We start from the raw sequence: 6,000 nt of genomic DNA on the forward strand, positions 1-6,000 counted from the left end.
TGGTTGAATCAATGTTGTTTCCACGTCATTTCAATGAAATTAAGCTCAAGTTCTAGGGAATGAAAGGAGACGAGCCTCAGAAGACATACAGTATTTTCCCATTCCCCATGATGTCACCCTTAACCTTGGAGTGGAAGAAAGTTTGTTTTTCACCCCGCTAGGTACACAGCAGCACGTTCTTCAGTAAACGTGAACCAGTGTGAAAGGGGACACAGATGTTGGGCTTCAGTCCTTTTCCCAAGGTGTCATTAGAGAGAAAGAGAGATTGAGTGAGTGAGCACAGAAAAAGCTTAGGGCTGCATGCAGGTGTCTGGTGGTTAGTGAAGGCTGAATCTCTGTGAAAGGAGTAGCTAGGATTAGGCCCACTGGGAAGGATCTCTGAGGCTGGAGCAGTGGGTAGGTGGGGTGGGAAATCTGAGCCCCTCCTCAGATCATGGGGAGTTCGAAGGATCAGTGAGTGAGGAGGGGACTGGAGCTGAGGGGAAAGTTGCAGCAGCCACAATGTCTTGAGTGTCTCTCTGCCCACCTAAGAGGTTTCCCAAGAGCCTACTATCATCAGACTACCTCATGGCGGAACCATCATGCACTGCAAACTCTTGTAACAAGGAATCCATCATTTATAGATTGTGACAGATAATGTGCTGGGGTACTGCTTGTTTACAGAGTCAAAGGTTGGGATACTGTTTGCATTCACACTGAAATCAAATTGTTAAGGAACACATTCGCTGCAAAATGGTGCCACACCACCTCCACTATGTTTCTCACTTTACGACCTCAGTTTTTTTGTGAATATTAAATAAGGTTGATTTATGACCATCAAGATAATGAGATACAAGAATAGAATAGCCTAACTGGGATACACACGTCCCTAGGAAGCTCGCTACGGAATCTTCAGTCAGGTTAGGATGATCCACAGACTACTGATGCGCGGGTCAGCTGTTTGTTCACCCGCTTGCTAGTAACCTGTCCACAACCGTCCGACGATGTGTGATAAAGTGGAAATCTGAGAACCCGGACATGATCCTAATCCGCAAATATAGAAAATGTGTGGTGCGGTTTAAAAAAATGTATCGAACATGTGAATTTTTTTGTCAACATTTATTCATTAAATATTTAAGGCAATTGAATAGTAGCCTGATGTTTTGCTTGAACAGAAATGGTAAAACAATAGCCTAAATTGACCCCATGTGTCACGTTCTGACCTTAATTATTTTGTTATGTCTTTGTTTTAGTATGGTCAGGGCGTGAGTTGGGTGGGTTGTCTATGTTAGTTTTTCTATGATTTTCTATTTCTGTGTTTGGCCTGGTATGGTTCTCAATCAGAGGCAGCTGTCAATCGTTGTCCCTGATTGAGAACCATATTTAGGTAGCCTGTTTTCTATTGTGTTTTGTGGGTGGTTGTTTTCTGTCTTTGTGTGTCTGCACCAGACAGAACTGTTTCGGTTGTTTCATTCTTGTTTTGTTATTCAGTGTTCAGTTAACTTTATTAAAAAGATGAACACGTACCACGCTGCGCCTTGGTCCTCACCTTCTTCCCACGACGACCGTTACACCATGCGCATAGTTTTGTGAAATTGCACTCTAAAATTAGGCTACTTTGCCCTTGAAAAAATTTATTGAACAACTATGTTTTTCTTGAGCATTTAGGCCTATTCATTTGAAAAGGCTTATTGAACAGTAGCCTATTACTTTGCTGAAATGAAACAAAATGACAAACAATAAATGGACATCTTGTAGGACAACGGCCTGTGTGGGCTAATAGCCTATGCTTTCAGATGAATAACATAAAGAATCGAATGAAATAAAAAATAGACATAGAAAACAATAATAATAGACAATAAGACAACAACATTTGGAAAATCAAAGTACCCACTGTTCAGTTATGAAGCTATAATTGCCTACTTTGTCTTCCTTTCTTTTGCAGCACTGTGTTAAGAAACAGAATAGCATCTGATGTGCCAGGTTTCAGTCAGCGCGTGCCGGGCGCAGGATAATGCAGGGGATTACCGGGGCTGACGCCACTGGGCCCAGGCCCTGGGGGGTCCAAGAGGCAGCAAAAAATATATATCGAAAAAAATTATAATAATTACAAATAATATGAAGAAAATATACTGTATACTGTATACACAGTGCATTTGGAAAGTATTCAAACCCCTTGAATTTTCCAAATTTTGTTACATTACAGCCTTATTCTAAAATTGATTCAATAGTTTTTTTTCTTCATCAATCTATATGCAATGCCCTATACTGACAAAGCAAAAACAAGTTTTGGGACATTTACTCAGTACTTTGTTGAAGCACCTTTGGCAGCGATTACAGCCTCGAGTCTTCTTGGGTATGACGCTACAAGCTTGGCACAACTGTATTTGGGAAGTTTCTACTATTTGTTTTGATTTAGAATGGACCTGTTTCGAAACAGGGGCAGCGGGAAAAAATACATGTCATCTTTGCACTTATATAGCGAATGGAGGACGCTTTTCCATGGTTCATTTTCATGGCAACCAGGTGGGCTATACTCCTGTTTTAAAGAGAAGCAATGTGCTTAATATTAGGAAAGTTGAGAAGTAAATATAGTAGGCCTAGCCTATAGAAAGCTGATGGGATCCTCCTCTTTTTAATAGAAGCCATCACTCTGTTTTCTCACGCAATTGCATTGCCTATAGAAATGTTGCGCAACATCAGTTCATCGGCTCTCATTAAGTGTTTGATTAGATTTTCGAATATGTTTTCATTGATGTCAGTTTGATTAGAGGGACAATATAGGGTGAGGTACCAGGCAGTTAGCAAGTTTGATAGTCTACTGATGACCATGAGCGGCCTCAGAGCTTGGAGAAACCTAGGTACCGTGACTAAATGGTCACGTGGAATTTGACTGCCGTCATGACTCGTGACCACCAGTGTGGCAGTAATACAGACACTATAACAGCTCTAGGTGGGACCAGTCTAGCCAATGAGGGCAGATACGCATGTGAACAACAGGCCCAACTCCGATATACATTTTTTGTTTTGTTTTGTTGCCGGGATGTCACGTGTCCAACACATCAGTACACTTGTAACAACATAAGTATTACAAAACTTATATTCAAACTAATAAGCCACACTTAGAAAATAAGCCATTTGTTGTTAACCAAATTCGACATTCTGATTGACCTCCATACAAAAACAACAACAAATAACAGCACCTGCTGGAGAAGATCCCTCTCGCTTCGCCTTTTCTTCTCTAGTGTGACTCACAAATGTTTGCTAATTACTCAAGCTCCTGCCTTGGGCCAGTCAGTGTAATTTTGTAAATGCCGGATCTCTATGGCAAGACGCATCATTCACCCAAATTTCCTCAAAATCGGCCAGTGCTTTCTGAGATATCACATGTGACTGTATGAACTAATGGACATCCACAGTCCCCCCCCCCCCTCTATTTTCATTGTGGGGGCCAATAATGAAAGAAAAATCGCAATGTAGCCTATAGATATGAATTGCACAAAAATTATACATTTATAGATTTTTTTATGCACTGTTTTCTTTTTATTCAACCCACCATATCATCCACACAATATTTCATGACTCTCAACCCGCACATCACTAGAACAGACCTCAAACCCATTGCACTACACTGAAAGACTATAATTCGAACTAAATAATCATGTCAGTCCTGGAACTGGCACTTAGCATTTAGCCTACTACTAGTGCATATCCAGGCTGTGAAACAAGAGAGAGAAAAACAGCAACACCCTGTTTGGGAAAGTAGTCCTGTCCTGAGTCTACATTCCCCATGTGGGTTAATGATTACAAAAAGGTTAGATAAGAAAGTTAAATTTAGCCTACAAGCCATGTCATTTAAATGAATTAATTTCAATTATTTAGGATAGCTGTGTATTCCTGACTGCGACACAGAATCCTGGGTGGTTTCATGCCTGTGTCGCCTGCCTAACTCGCTCTCTCTCTGAATTAGTATGGTGCGCACGTTGGAGTTGAGTTAGATTAGCATATGACAGCTGACTAAATTTGGCGCAATAAAGCTCCTAAAATCCCCCTAGTAGGCTGGTTTTGTAAGCATATAAGCCTGTACCAAGGTTTTTACTGAGTTCTGGCCTTATAGCCCCACTGGTTCTGGCTAAAACACACCGCTGACTCATGCTGTCAGGGTTTTTTTAAGCCCATATCGTAGTAGAGGCAACGTGACCAGTGTCGCCTACCTCCAATGGGATGCTGCTTAGAACGATATCCCCTTTGGTAAACTTTTTACAGCACTCTACAGAAAATATAGTTCTGTAGGTTATAGAATAACTACTTTACATAATACTACAAATACAATTATATGACCATGGGTTTGTGTGTGGAGATGAACAATATAGTTTAGCCTACAACCAACAATGACAAGTGGATTTAAGCTTCAGTCAATAATTTTTTTTAAATCGGACAGCATGTTGACGTTTTTAATGCTCATTCGATGATTGGATAAACATAAAGATTGAAATATGTCAAAAGCTATTTTTACTCAGATGAAGTCATTATCAAACACACGCACGCGCGCAATGAGGCACAGACGCACGTGGGCGTGAGTGAAATTTCAATCGATTATTCTGCTTATGGTGTAGTAACCTCGTTTCACTTACCGACACTAGACACTCTTCCCCATCTTTCTTCTTGGTGAGTATTACGTGTATTAGCCTGTATCAATTCAACAGTTCTGCTAATCCAAAGATCCGTGGGAGAAAAAAAATATATTATCCCACAATCTACTCACAAAAAGTAAGGTCCAAGAAAGCCACAATCGAATGATGTTAGGGTCTCCTCTGGGCTATGACTTGGTTTACAGTACCACTGATATTGGTATAGCCATTCACTTGTCTTGATCTTCTAAAACAGACTTATTCTGGAGCAAAATGTCGAACATAAAAATACGAACGAAAATACACGTAAAAAAAAGTCCCAACTGAACCATTCAGGAATTATTCGGTTCGCGGGTAGTGCCTTCGCTATTCAGACAGTGGCTTCAACGCACAATAAAGGTGTGGTAATGTACCGGCCCCGTTTCGAACAGATCACGGCTGTCCAGTCGGTGTCCACGGCCAGACAAAACGAGAGTGAGAGGCTACAACGGGGATTGACAGCACATCAGACGTCCTATGAGAGCTGGAAGAGAGGAGAAAGAACTAACGACGATGAATAGAGAAATCTAATATCCTCAGCAAACAAGTCGCCTGCAAGTCTCTCTCTCTCTCTCGCTCTTTCTTTCTCTTTCAATGCACACACCCACATGCTCCAGTCCTCATCTCCGCCTCTCTTTACAGTAGCCTATGCAGCCTAAAGCAAATTCTTTCATCCTCTTGATTTTTGCATTATGCTATTGGATAGGTCAAATTCAATATATTTTTGTAATTAAAATGTATCATAACACATTCATAAAAAAAACATTCACTTTAATATTAGTTTGCCATTGTATTTGTGAACAATCATTTTAATAAATGACTGACAATTCATTTTCATGTGAATTATTTACAGATTCGACAATTATTCACTGTTGTCAAATTGAGTTCATGAGTGTGTTGATATTGCCACTGAGTCAGTAAAAAAAACACCCAATAATTAGAAGGAAAAGATTCAATAGAGGGCATTGTTTCTCTCCAATAAGTCACGTAAAATAAGCCTCCACATCTAGCCTATTGAAGACAGAGAGCAAGTGCGAGAAAAGCAGTACTACTATTTCAATATCTTCTGTTTTAGGCTTATCTTTGAGTTCAGACAAGTCAACAAGGTTATCCCAGACTAATGTTCTAATATATAATAAGATGGCCTCTCCTAATCATCATCAACTCCCATGTGAATGGCAGAGCAGAGCAGGGCTCAGTGCAATTAATTAATACATAGCTCTCTACCCATGACCCCTCAGAGAAGCCCACTATGCTAGCTCCTTAATATGTTAATATGCCTTTGACATTTAAAGATGCTGCTGAGAAAGAAAAAGAAAAGTTAATTAATAACATTAACCCAATTATGGAT

The 6,000-nt window shown here is 40.2% G+C and overlaps 1 protein-coding gene across 1 annotated transcript in view; it reads right to left on the bottom strand.

The window, feature by feature from the left end:
- LOC109910329 (ras-GEF domain-containing family member 1C) overlaps positions 1 to 5,244 on the bottom strand; it is a 45,072-nt gene extending 39,828 nt beyond the window's left edge. The window contains exon 1 of the mRNA XM_020509491.2: positions 4,614 to 5,244. The gene's annotated coding sequence lies outside the window, so the exon portion shown is untranslated. The remainder of the gene's footprint in view (positions 1 to 4,613) is intronic.
- Between the last annotated feature and the right edge of the window lie 756 nt (positions 5,245 to 6,000).

Source organism: Oncorhynchus kisutch, linkage group LG19 (assembly GCF_002021735.2).
Source record: "Oncorhynchus kisutch isolate 150728-3 linkage group LG19, Okis_V2, whole genome shotgun sequence".
Lineage (NCBI taxonomy): Eukaryota > Metazoa > Chordata > Actinopteri > Salmoniformes > Salmonidae > Oncorhynchus > Oncorhynchus kisutch.